Source organism: Arachis ipaensis, chromosome B4 (genome assembly GCF_059453495.1).
Source record: "Arachis ipaensis isolate K30076 ecotype BB chromosome B4, ASM5945349v1, whole genome shotgun sequence".
Taxonomy (NCBI): Eukaryota; Viridiplantae; Streptophyta; class Magnoliopsida; order Fabales; family Fabaceae; genus Arachis; species Arachis ipaensis.
In genome coordinates, this window is record NC_142439.1 from 49,516,893 (window position 1) to 49,531,482 (window position 14,590).

General features: G+C 37.3%; 1 non-coding gene across 1 annotated transcript; it reads right to left on the reverse strand.

The window, feature by feature from the left end:
- Nucleotides 1–10,945: 10,945 nt before the first annotated feature.
- LOC148567504 (small nucleolar RNA R71) lies at nucleotides 10,946–11,053 on the reverse strand. Its single transcript, XR_015881671.1, has one exon. It is a non-coding gene; the product is annotated as a small nucleolar RNA R71 (small nucleolar RNA).
- Nucleotides 11,054–14,590: the final 3,537 nt, after the last annotated feature.

Sequence of the window (14,590 nt, forward strand, 5' to 3'; positions counted from 1 at the left end):
GAGGAAAGGTATTCAGTTTATGAAATTGTTGGCAAGGACGTGGGTTTTGTCCTGCTTGCGTATTTATGATTATAAAAGAGAATAAAAAGCAGAGGACCTGTTGAAAGGTCATTTGTTGCTTGAGGCAACCCAAGAGATGTGTTTATTCATTTGTTGCGTTAAGGCAACGCCAGATATACTTGTATGATCTTCTGTTGCATTAAGGTCGTCAAATAGATAGTGGTGCGACCACTGAGAATGCTTTCCTGCGGTACAGATCCATATTTTAATTCTGTAAGGCAGAGGGGTTATTTTCTGCTACAGAAGTACTGTGACCACCTGTTCCATTTCTGTAGTGGCAGAGGGGTTATTTCCTGTATACAGAAGGTGTGTCGGCATACATCCCTGCAGCGGCAGATGTGTTATTTCCTGCGTGCAGTGGACCCTGTGGTGGCAGAGGGGTTATTTCCTGTACACAGGGGTATAGCCAACTGGAAAGCCATACCCGTTTCAGCTGCTTCGGGTTACGTCGGGAGAGGGTAGAAACCAACAAATGAGCTCATTACCTGCACTAGGGCTAGACATGCATCATCCTTATTTGCGCATCTGCATTTGATTGTGTTTGCTTGTTTTATTTCTTTGTAATTTTGCTACTTGTCTTGTGATTTGTTTGTATGTTGAATTAAATATCTTGCTTGTACTTTTAGTTTCTGAATGTTTTAAAGAGATTAATAATTGACGTTGTGATTGAGAATTAATTAAGTGGCTGAAAAATGATTGATATAATTAATCTTGTCATTGAGATCTGTTTTGAGTTTAGAGTCTTCGAAAGAGGTGATCAATTAGTTAAAGTAAAGCTAAGAGTATATTGAAAAGGTTTGATGAAGTATAGCTTTCTTGAGTATGTTAATTATTTGCATTTTATTTCATTACTTTTACGGCATTCCCATTCCCTACTGAGAACGTGTGGTTTGTTCTCACCCCAAGAATCCTCCACCTTTTCAGTGACACAGGTTCGAAGACTCAGTTTGAAGCTGCGGGCGATTATAGAATTTATTTATGAGTTAAGTGTATGAGTTAATTTACTTCTTTCATAGAGTTCCCTCGCCCTTATTGCTTAAGATTTTTATTTTATACAGAGGGATAGGATTTGTATCTAAGTTTTATTTGAAATCTTTTGTATGACATATTATTATTAATAATTATGTGATTATTATTACTTTGAAATGTTTGATATATGATTTTGATAATCAAAAACAAAATTTTTCTGGAATGTTTTTAAAAACTGAAACGCAATATCGAACTAAAGGCTCAATAATAAATAGTTAATAAAGGAAAGTAGGTTGGTAACACCTCTTGCTTCTCTTCTCAATCTCAAGAAAGTTTTCTCTGGTTCAGAATCAAAGGAGGTGGATTCACCTCTTCTCCCTCCTAGCATACAAACATAAACAAACTAACACAAACAAAGCATTCTGTTGCTAGAGTGAAGATATGGTTAGTAGAAACAAACTCTCAATTAGTTAATGTGCTTTGTAAAAACAAAAGAAAAATGATTAATCTATATTATCACCTTACTTAATCATTGTCAATCTAATCAATCCCTGGCAACGGTGCCAAAAACTTGATGATGGAAAATTAAGATTTCCATTCAGACTAACCGGCAAGTGTACCGGGTCGCATCAAGTAGTATTAACTCACTAGAGTGAGGTCGATCCCACATGGAATGATGGATCAAGCAATTTTAGTATGGTGATGAATTTAGTTAAGCTAACAGTGATGAATTGATTGAAACTGATAATCAGAAGGTAAAGTACAAGGAATTTAAAGTGCAGAATGTAAATTGCATCAAATGTAAAGGGAATGGATGCTGGGAAATTAAATGAAATAGAAATAACAAGGAGAAAGATTCATTAGGGATTGGAGATATCATAATCGACAATGAATCAAATGGGTCTCAACTCCTTTCTCAATCATATGAGTAGATCTATGGCAGATTGAAATTGATTGGATCTCAATTCCTTGGCAATCCAATCTCTCTAATCACAATCAATCTCGCCAATTCCTTGATCCAATTGTCGTGAGAAGAGGTTAAGCATTTTCTCCCATCCATAAGTCACACAGACTTTCAAGATCTCAATTCCTCTGGAATGGTGTTGATCAAGAGTGTTGTGAGAAACATAGCTTCAGTTCTAATTTCCATGATTCCCCTTCCGAAGCTCACATGGAAATTCATAGATTCAAACCCCCTTTCAGAGTGAATGAACCTCAATCAAAACAGAAGTTATTTCTTCGCTATCCAGATGAATTGAGAAGAAGAAGACGTTCATTAATCCATTAGAATTAAAATAGAGCTCCTCCCCCTAATGAATTGGGGTTCAGTGGATCATAGCTCAAAGTGCATGAAATTTAAAATTGGCAGAAAGTTAATTGGCTGAGAAGCAGAAGTGCAGGGAAATTAAATTGCATAAACAATACATATGTAAACTTGCAGAAAAAGAAATTTCAGCAGAGCAGTGTAAGAAATTGAAATAGCATAGAAATAAACTGAATTCAATACTAACTAAGAAGGAAGTGTAGAAAGTAAAATGAGTACAAAAGAGAAATTCTACACTAAGCTCTCTAGAGTCTCTAATCTTCCAAGAGAGCTCTGGAGTCTCTAATCCTCCAGCCTTGCATCATACTTTTCTATTGAAACTAAGACCTATATATAGCTAGCCTAAATTACTAAGTGAAATAAAATTCAAAACAAATTACAATCAAATGAAAATTAACTATTCTAGATGAATCTTATGGCCTTGATTGAGTGATGACTGTGGGCTTGCTTGCTTGTAGTTCAAATGGGCTTGGAATGAAGTTAATTTGAGCAGAAATTCACTTCCATGAGAGCGTAGCATTCATTTGGAGAACAGAGCGCTTTTACAACCACGCGCACGCGTTACCTACACGTGCGTGCCATTTTCCATTTTGGCACATCCACGCGTACGCGTCATTCACGCGGACGCATGCCCTTCAACATTTGCACTTGTGACGCGTACGCATAATACACGCCTGCGTGTCCCTTCGTAGCGTTCACTTTGAGAACATAGCGTTCTTGCCAAGAATGCTCCCCACGCGTACGCGTCCTTCATGCGTACGCGTGGTCTTTTGAAAATGCCACTTCCACGTGTACGAGTCATGCATGCGTACGCGTGGCGTTCTAAACTTGTCACCTTGACGCGTACGCGTGGCCTACGCGTACGCGTCCCTTGCGAATTTTTCTTCCTTCACTATTGCAAGCATTCTTTGACAAAAAATAGAGCGTTCTCGCGCCAAGAACGCTCATTGTTTTTAATCGTGGGTCACGCTTTTAAAAGCATGGCCTAAGGTCCCAAAGCATGCTCAAATTTCAAAGTGCTTCTTCTTTCTTCTTTGGGGCTTAATTTTGTGCTTTTTGCTCCTTTTTCTTCTTATTTCCTACAAAATTTATAAAATCAAAAGATCAAAGAAATATACTATTTAAGAACTAAAACACTCAATAATTAAGCATTAATCATTACATTCTTATGTGAAAAAGCATAGAAAAACACAACATGACACGCAGTCATCAGCCAAGCGTACGCGTGGGAGAGCGTCTTAGCGCGAGCGCTACGCTCTCTTGGAGTGTTATGCATTCGCATTTTTGTTTAGATTAGTTAGTTAGTTTTAGTAGTTTAGCTTAATTTCATGCATTTTATTCAAAATAAATATGCATTTGAATGAAGTTCTCATCATACTTTAATATGTCATAAGCTAGGTGTTTTTATGGTTGATTCTATGCAAATGACATAAGAAAAGTGTTCAGTACTTGAATTAGGGTTGCAGAGCTTTGATGAGATGTTGTTTTGTGATTTTGGCAGGGAAGAAGAGTGCTACGCTCATTTGGAGAATGCTACGTTCTCCTACAGCATGACTGGCTCTACGCTATCTTTAAAAGAACGTTATGTTCTTCAGCAACGCGTACGCGTATGTGACGCGTATGCATGGAACATGAATCTTCGAAGATCCACGCATACACGTGGGTGATGCGTACGCACGGAATGGATCAGCGCTCTCTAGCCAAGAGCGCTACGCTCTCTTTCAAAAAGCGCTTGTGACAACTCTCAAAGTGGGATTCGAAGTTTGGCCATTGATGCGTACGCGTCAGTAACACTTACGCCTGGATGTGGCACTTGGGAATAAGCACGCACATGCATGGATGAAGCTACAGCGTGGAAGTGGTGTTGTAAACTCCACGCGTACGTGTGGGTGACACGTAAGCGTGGGGAGCGTTCTTAACGCGAGCGCTACGCTCTCAAAGAGAGCGCTACCAAGGGACGCGTAGGCATGGGTGTACGCGTACGCGTCGAAATGCCAGATTGCCGAAGCACGCGTATGCGTGGGCGACGCGTACGCATGGGTACATGAGTGCCCCGTTCTCCTAAAGAGCGCAATGTTCTCCTGGAGCTAAAATTGGTCCAAATATTGACTAAAGGAGAAAAAGGCCCACTTCGGAAGCAATAGCAAGTACACCCGAACAAGCCATTGAACTAACATAAATAGTTAGCATATTGAATGATGAAGAACTTCTTCTGGATCTACTTTTCAGCGTTTTTGGTACTTTTACACTTTGGAATTTTACTTTCTGCTGAGAACTCTGTATTTCTTTTCCAGTTTCATTTTCTATTTACAGTTTTCAGTTTTCAATTCCTTTTCAATGCCTAGTCTTGCTTTCAATTTGATTATTCTGTTTGAATTTAGAGCTATGAATTACTAAACCCCATTTCACTAGGGGGAGGAGCTCTGTTGGTTTCAATGAATTAATAACTCTTCTTTTCCTCTCAATTCAAGTGGATTCATCTAAGAGGAAACTCTTGTTCTTCACAGATTCAATTACTATCGAGAGAGGAATTGAGTCTATTTAAATAATGTGATTGATGAGCGGATAATTTATACGCTTTTTGGCATTATTTTTAAGTAGTTTTTAGTATGTTTTAGTCAGTTTTTATTAGTTTTTATTCAAAATTCACATTTCTGGACTTTACTATGAGTTTTTGTGTTTTTCTGTGATTTCAGGTATTTTCTGGCTGAAATTGAGGGACTTGAGCAAAAATGTGATTCAGAGGCTGAAAAAGGACTGCAGATGCTGTTTGATGGGAATATTTGTAGAAAAACGAATTTCCAAAATACCCAAATCAACCGGCAAGTGTACCGGGTCGCATCAAGTAATAATAACTCACGTGAGTGAGGTCGATCCCACAGGGATTGATGGATCAAGCAACTTTAGTGGGTGATTAGTTTAGTCAAGCTAACATTGAAGTGAATTTTGTGAAACTGTAGCCAACAGAAAGTAAATGACAATGAATTTAAAGTTGCACAATGTAAATTGGCAAGTAACTTAAAGAGCAAGAAATGTAAATTGCAAGAATCTTAAATTGCAAGAAAAGTAAATTGGAGGGAGTGCTGGAAATTAAAGAAAGCAATAGATCAAGCAACTGGAAATTTAAATGCAAGCAGTAAAAAGAACTTAGAACAATTGCCGAAGAGTTAAATTGCATGAAAAGTAAAAGGAATTGGGTGCTGGAAATTAAAATAGAATTGAAAAATAAGAAGTGCCGTAAACTTGAGAACTCTCAGGTAAGGAAATTCAGAAACAGATTGATTCAATACGAAAACGGAAATGTAGAAGTGCAGGAGAATTAAAACAGAATTTAAATTTAGCTCGATTGTGAAATCTAAAGGAGAAATTTAAGATCTCAGGAAATCAATGAGACTAGAAAACAAGTCTAGATCTCAATTCCTTCCTTGATCTAACAGTAAACAAATTGCAGAAGAAATAGATATGAAAGCAGTAAAGAGAGTTTTGATTCAAATCACAATTCACTAAAATTATGCAGACAGGTAAACAGAGAGAATTCTCAAGGTGAGATTGAAACAGAATTTCTTCAATTCTCAACCCAAGATTCAAAACAGAAATGAAACTAAGAGAGAGCTCTCTAATGGGGCTCGCCTCCAATGCTCTCTATTCGAGCCTACCTCCTTTCCAAAATGAGAATGATGCCTTATATAGGCTTTTTACAAAATGAAAATGAAAATGAAAGTGAAATTAAAGACAAATTACAATTAAATGAAATTCCTATTTTATCTATCTCTTGTGCCTTTGAGTGATGATAATGGGCTTTGCGTGCTTTGGATTTGGGTTGAAGATGGCCTTTGTTGATTGCTCTTGGAGTTGGAGAGAAACCCACTTATGAACCGGGCCATGAACCGGAAAAGCTTGAGTAAAAGTTTGAGGTCAAACTTTTACTCAAACTTTTTATACCAGCCACCCCCTTTTGCTGCTATCCACGTTTGAGCTAAAGTTTGAGATCAAACTTTAAGCCAAACGTGGATCCTTCTTGTATGCCTCTTGGGGTGCTAATTTGTCCTCTTGTCAACGTTGCAAATTTTATGCCAACTATAATCTATTATATATGGTTGGAAAGCTCTGAATGTCAGCTTTCTAACCCACTTAGAATCAACTCAATTGGACATCTACATCTCAAGTTATGCTCATTTGAAGAGGACAGGGTCGCTGGCTTTGGTGTGCAGCGTTTGAGGTAAAGTTTGCCTCAAACATGGTGGAAAACGCCAGTTCTGGAGGCTCAAACACATTATCCACCCCATACTATTATATATTTTTGGAAAGCCCTGAATGTCTACTTTCCAATGCCGTTAGAAGCGCATCATTTGGAGCTCTACAGCTCGAGTTATTCTCCGTCGAAGGTGCAGAGGTCAGTTGGCCTCACTGCAGGTTGCCACCATGTTCGTTTATGCACATTGCGGGGCAGTTTTCTCCCTGAATTTTAGTGTCTACCATGCAGTGCCATATATGCTTGGAAAGCTCTCGATTCCTACTTTCCATTGCTTTTTGAATCACCTCATTTGGAGCTCTGTAGCTCAAGTTATTCTTGTTAGAAGTATACCCCTTCAGGCTGTTGTGGCGCCAACGTTTGCCAAAAAGCTTGAGCCAAACGTTGGCGCAAGCTTTTTCTCCCCTGGGTATGTTGGTGTGGTGCCAACGTTTGCCAAAAAGCTTGAGGCAAACGTTGGCGCAAGCTTTTGCTCCATCCAGGGTGAATTCAACTCTTCCAAAAGTTTGAGCTAAAGTTTGAGGCAAGCTTTTGCTCAAGCTTTTTGTTCTCTCTTGCTCCTTGCCCTTTCTTCTTTCTTCAACCTTCTTCAAAGCTCTTTTCACCTATCATCAATCAATCAAACACATCAAAGCTATGCTCAAAATCATGAGTTTGTTATTCTTTCATAATATATGACAATTATAGCACAAAATCTCATGAAATTGCATTAATTCATCCATGGTTGATTGAATCAAAGGAAATATGAAATTCTACCCAATTGGTTTACTTATGGCTCAAGAAAGTGCATAAAACCTAAAAAAAAAACAAAGAAAAAGCATTGAAAAACATGACATGATGTCATGTCATCACTGTTGGCTTCTGACCTCCCTACACTCGAAGTGTATTTTCTGGAGTTAAAGAAGCCCAATTGGCGCGCTCTCAATTGCGTCTGAAAGTAGACATCCTGGGCTTTCCAGCAATATATAATAATCTATACTTTTCCTGAGATTTGTTGGCCCAAACTGGCGTTCAAGGTCAGCATAAAAATTCTGGCGTCAAAACGCCAGAACTGGCATAAAAGCTAGAGTTAAACGCGCAAACTGGCACAAACGCTAGCGTTTAACTCCAAGAAAAGTCTCTACACGTGAAAGCTTCAACGCTCAGCCCAAGCACACACCAAGTGGGCTCGAAAGTGGATTTCTACATCATTTACTCATTTCTGTAAACCCTAGGCTACTAGTTCTCTATAAATAGGACCTTTTGCTATTGTATTTACACACGCTATTTCATATGGGAAATCTTTAGTTTATCTTTTGATCTCTTGATCACGCTTTGGGACGTTGGCCTCACGGCCATGCCTAAACCTTGTTCTTATGTATTTTCAACGGTGGAGTTTCTACACACCATAGATTAAAGTGTGGAGCTCTGCTGTTCTTCATGAATTAATGCAAAGTACTATTGTTTTTCTATTCAACTCAAGCCTATTACTTCCGTTCTACATGCAAACAAGCTTGAATGTGTATCTCTTGGGTTTCTAATCTAAGATTGGAATCATCATGGTATAGGCTAGAATTATTGGCGGCAATTCCTGAGATCCGAAAAGTCTAAACCTTGTCTGTGGTATTCCGAGTAGGATTTGGGAAGGGATGACTGTGACGAGCTTTAAACTCGCGAGTGTTGGGCGTAGTGACAGACGCAAAAGGATCAATGGATCCTATTCCAACATGATCGAGAACCGACAGATGATTAACCGTGCGGTGACAGCGCATTTGGACCTTTTTCACTGAGAGGACGGGAGGTAGCCATTGACAACGGTGAAACCCAACATAAAGCTTGCCATGGAAAGGAGTATGAATGATTGGATGAAGACAATAGGAAAGCAGAAGTTCAGGAGGAACAAAGCATCTTCATACGCTTATCCAAAATTCTCACTAATGAATTACATAAGTATCTCTATCTTATTTTATATTTTATCCATCTTTTAATTATCAATTCTCCATAACCATTTGAATCCGCTTGACTGAGATTTACAAGATGACCAGAGCTTGCTTCAAGCCGACAATCTCTGTGGGATCGACCCTTACTCACGTAAGGTTTATTACTTGGATGACCCATTGCACTTGCTGGTTAGTTGTGCGGAATTGTGAAAAAGAGTTGAGATTACAATTGTGGGTACCAAGTTGTTGGCGCCATTGATGATCACAATTTCGTGCACCAAGTTTTTGGCGCCGTTGCCGGGGATTGTTCGAGTTTGGACAACTGACGGTTCATCTTGTTGCTTAGATTAGGTAACTTTATTTTATTTTTATTCTTTAGAATTTTTAAGAATGAATTCTAGAGTTTCAGATGATATTTTTATCATCACAAAAGCTGATTGATTCTCATCAATTTGGCTGTTGTATGTAATGTCCTGCTGAAGCTTGGCTAGCCATGTCTAATCTTTTTAGACTGAAGCTTTAGACTAACATTGCATGATTCCTGGAATTGTTATTAAGAATTTTGAAATCTTTATTTTCTTTTCCAAATAATTTTTGAAAAATTACAAAAAAATTTTATAAAATCATAAAACCAAAAATAATCTATGTTTCCTGTTTGAGTCCATTGTCAATTTTTAAGTTTGGTGTCCTGCATGTTTTATTTAATTTCTTGCAATTTTCGAATATATGCATTATGTTCTTCATTAATCTTCAAGTTATTCTTGATGATTTCCTTGCTTTGATCTTTAAATTCTCTTGTCTTGTGTGTTTTGTTATTTTTCATATGCATTCTCAATTTGTTGTTGTCCCTAGTATACAAACTTATAAGTTTGGTGTCTTGCATGCATTATTTGTTTTGATCTTGATTTTCCATGATTAGTTTCATTTTATTGTTTCTCATCATTAAAAATTCAAAAAAAAAATTCAAAATTATGTGTTTTCAAGTCAATAATAAAGAGAATTGAAGATTCAGAACATGCAGCAGAGGAATAACACAAAAAAAGCTAGGCGTTCAAAACGCCCAGTGGGGAAGGAAAACTGGCGTTTAAATTCCAGCCATGGTATCTGGCTGGGCGTTAAACGCCCAAAAGGGTAGTATTTTGGGCGTTAAATGCCAAAATGGATACCATTCTGGGCGTTTAACACCAGGATGGCACAAGAGGGAAGATTTTGTTTTCAATTCAAATCTTTTTCAAATTTTCATAATTTTTCAAAATCAAATCTTTTTCAGATCATATCTTTTCAATCATATCTTTTCAAAATCAAACCCTTTCCATTTTTTAGTATTTTCGAAAATCCTTGCTACAATTAATGATTTAATTCAAAATTTTCAAGTTGTTACTTGCCTATTAAGAACAGATCAAATTTTAAATTATAGAATCAAATCTTTTTAATTTCTTGTTAGTCAAGTAATCAACTTTAATTTTAAAAATTTTTTTAAATTGATTTTCAATCATATCTTCTCAATCACATCTTTTTCAAAATAATTTTCAATCATATCTTTTTTTTATTTCTGATTTCAAAATCTTTTTCAAAATCACTTAACTACTTTCTCAATTTTAATTTTTGAAAATCATCAATCAATTATTTTCAAAATTTCTTTTAATTATTTCAAAATCTTTCTAAATTTAATTTCGAAAAATTCTTTCCCCTTCTCACATCCTTGTATTTAAGGGACTAACATTCCTCCTCAATGTGCAATTCGAACTCTCTCCCTCTCCATAAGTTCGAACTCTCTCCTCTCTACCTCCTCCTTCCATTTCTCTTTTCCTCTAACATCTCAAGGAATCTCTATACTATGATATAGAGGATTCCATACTTTCTTTTTCTCTCTTTCATATGAGCAGGAGCAAGGACAAAGGCATTCTTGTTGAAGCTGATCCTGAACCTGAAAGGACCTTGAAGAGAAAGCTAAGAGAAGCTAAAGCACAACTCTCTGTAGAGGATCTAATAGAAATTTTCAAACAAGAAGAAGCCATGGCAGCCGAAAATAACAACAATGCCAACAATGCAAGGAAGGTACTTGGTGACTTTACTGCACCTACTCTCGAATTCTATGGGAGAAGCATCTCTATCCCTGCCATTGGAGCAAACAACTTTGAGCTGAAGCCTCAATTAGTTTCTCTAATGCAACAGAATTACAAGTTTCATGGACTTTCATTGGAAGATCCTCATCAGTTCTTAGCTGAATTCTTGCAAATCTGTGACACTGTCAAGACCAATGGGGTTGACCCTGAGGTCTACAGACTTATACTCTTCCCTTTTGCTGTAAGAGACAGAGCTAGGATATGGTTGTATTCACAACCTAAGGAAAGCCTGAACTCTTGGGAAAAGCTGGTCAGTGCTTTTCTGGCCAAATTTTTTCCACCTCAAAAATTGAGTAAGCTAAGAGTGGAGGTCTAGACCTTCAGACAAAAGGAAGGTGAATCCCTCTATGAAGCTTGGGAAAGATACAAGCAATTGATCAGAAGGTGTCCTTCTAACATGCTTTCTGAATGGAGCATCATAGGTATCTTCTATGATGGTCTGTCTGAACTGTCTAAGATGTCATTGGACAGCTCTGCTGGAGGATCTCTTCATCTGAACAAGACACCTGCAGAAGCTCAGGAACTCATTGAGATGGTTGCAAATAACCAATTCATGTACACTTCTGAAAAGGAATCCTGTGAATAATGGGACAAATCAGAATAAATGAGTTCTTGAGATTGATACTCTGAATGCCATATTGGCTCAGAACAAAATATTGACTCAGCAAGTCAATATGATTTCTCAGAGTCTGTTTGGCATGCAAATAAACTATATAAACCTATCTACATGTATGAAACTAAATGCATTATGATTCTACCTACTTGGTTAAAAGTAAATCAATCTCCAAGAACATATATAAGCAAGTAGGGCAAAGGTCATATGATGACGCACAAACTCTACCAATTCAAATATCAAAATAAAGTACAAGTAGACTTGCAAGAAGAAAGCTCATGAAAGCCGGGAACAAGGAATTGAGCATCGAAACCTCACCGGAAGTGTTTCCGCTCTAGTCGCTCAAGTGTATAGAGTTGATTACTCAATTCTCTTCTACTCATGCTTTCCATGATTTGTTTTTCATCTAACAATAAACAATTATTCAATGCATGCATACATTCATCATGAGGACTTATTCATAGGTTATAATGGGGCTAGGGTCAAGGTAGGGATGTATATGGTCAAGTGAGCTTAAAATTTGCATCTTTGATTAGCCTAAGCTCTCACCTAACACATATGACAACTTATACAATTCTAATACACAACCTAGCTACCCATGATTCTCACTTTTTCACATACTCATGCATTCTATTTAATTCATATTCCATATGCATTGATTTTTATTGAACTTTACTTTAGGGCATTTTTGTTCCCTTTCTATTGTATTCTTTTTCTATATATTTTTCTTTTTTTTCTTTTTCTATATATTTTCCTATATATATATATATATATGTTTTTTTTTTGTATATACAAATGTATCAATGCATACGGTTTTACATATAGCGCATGAATATGTACCCAATTCCCAATATTTTTAACAAAAATAAAAATTACACTTTTACCTCAACCAATGTCCCAAGTTTCCCATATCAAATTGATACACACCCTCACTAGCCTAAGCTAATTAAAGATCCAAATTAAGGGCGTTTATTGTTTTTCACTTAGGGGTAGTGATGTGCTGTAATTAAGAACAAAAGGGGTTCAATAGGCTCAAAATTGGCTAACAATGGTTGATGAAAGGTAGGCTATTTGGGTAAGTGAGCTAAATGAAATGATGGCCTCAATCATATAAATGCATGCATACATGGAATAATGGACATAAAGAATCAAACAAATCAAAGATTACAATCATAGAAAGAGAATAATGCACACAAGAATGAAAATAAGTGGTTAGATGTAACCACACAATTAGGCTCAAAGCTCACATGCTTGTGTTCCTAGCTCAAAAACCATGTTCCAAAATACATTCTTCAAGCAAGTTTGTCACAAAAAAATTTTTTTTTTTCAAATTGGTAGGGTGCCCTAAAAACAGTTTCATGGAAAAGAAATCATCACTTTAAACAAGTAGTCCTAACATAAAAAGAAGTGGTAAAATATGTACAATTTCTAACTAGCATGCAACCTATCATGCAATGTAACAACTAACTAACAAGGACAAAAATTAAGAATTTGGTGTTGAAAAAGGAAGTTGTTACCCATGGAGGTCGGTCGGACGACCTCCCCACACTTAGATATTTGCACCGTCCTCGGTGCATGCAAAGAAGAGCAAGGTGGACGGGTTGCTACAATTGATGAGTTCCTCCAAAAGGTTGTGCGGAAGGACTTGTTTGTTGCCCCATTTAGAAGCTTTTCCTTTTCTTTCCTTCTTGGTGGCCAACCTCAAAGGAGAGAAAAAGAAAGAAAATTAAGCCTACAACAAAGATATGAAAGCAATAGAACATAGGCGGGGGCTAATGCCAATTAAGAGTAGGGTTCTCACTACATGTTAGCTACGCATGTGAGTGAGAAAGCAATATAGGCAAAGGGCATATCAATTAATACTTGATGCAAGAGTAAAGTCAAAGTATGAAGAGAATGTTGAGCATCAAGTTCAAATGGAAATTGACACAAACAAGATTAGGGATAATCATGAGAGCATTTGGTCCCATCCTAACTCAATGATGATGAGGTATGAAAACAAGGGATCATGAGTCAAGAAGAACTAAAGAACTAATCTTTTGTGTAGAGCAAGTATTACGATTAATACCAAACAAGTCACAAAGCACCAAGATTAACCAAGAAATTCTCAACAATTGAATATAAGAATCCAACACCATTATTAAAACAAGAAACTTAGAAAAGAAAACAAGAACAAGTTATAAAAACAAAATTAAAACGCAATGGTTGATAATATGCAAATGCAACACATAGAAGAAAATGAAAATAAGAAAAATAAAAAGTGGAATTTTGCAAAGAAAAGAAAAAGGGAAAGAAAGTAAGAAAGGAAGAAAGAAGAAGAAAGAAGACGGAAGAAAGAAAGAGGAAGAAAACAGAGCAGAAAACAGGGGAAGCAGGGCATGAAACCGACGCGTACGCGCACAGCACGCGTGCACTTGGCTGGGCAGGCAGGACAAGCGACGCGTATGCGCATAGCACGCATACGCGCGGATGTGAAGATGGCGACCGATGCGTACGCGTCATGCACGCTTGCGCGTGGGTCGCGGACACAAAGTGGGCACAACTTGGGCACAACTCTCTGGTTTTTGTACCAGGAGTGCGATATACACCACCGGCATGCGCGCGCAAAGCACGCTCACGCGCGGATGCCCGTTTTTCCCTTTTTTTTTTTCAAAAACAGGGCACTCTCCTAATCTACAAGCATTCTAAAATAATCAAAAATCAAATTTAACAAAAAATCTCTTTGGTTTTTGAAAAATTTTCAAATACACTAAAAACAAAACTTATACTACAAGCAAAATGCAATTCAGAAATAACTATTCTAGTCAAAGCATGAATCTAATAAGCAATCAATCAAAGCAAGACATGCAAAAGTATGAAAAGAAGAAAACTACGTAACAATGGAAACTTAATGCATTCATTGATTATATATACAAGAGAATGGAAAGAGTTTACCATGGTGGGGTGTCTCCCACCTAGCACTTTTAGTTTAAGTCCTTAAGTTGGACATTTGGGAAGCTCCTTGTTATGGTGGCTTGTGCTTGAATTCATCTTGGAACCTCCACCAATGCTTGGTTTTCCATTGTGCTCCAAAATTTCGAATAAGTTTCAACAAGTCTTGATGGAGTCCTTCACAAGCTAAGGGTTCCCAAAATTGATCCTCATATATACCCGGATCCCAAATCTTGTTTTCACACCCATCTTCAAGTTGATCATCACAATTCCAATTGGGTGAGAAGTGATCCGAATTCTCAAGTAAACATCCAAACATTCTCCTAGACCCATGTGACTTGGTTCTACACCAACCATCACCATTCAACTTTGAGCATGCAACCATCATGAACTTAG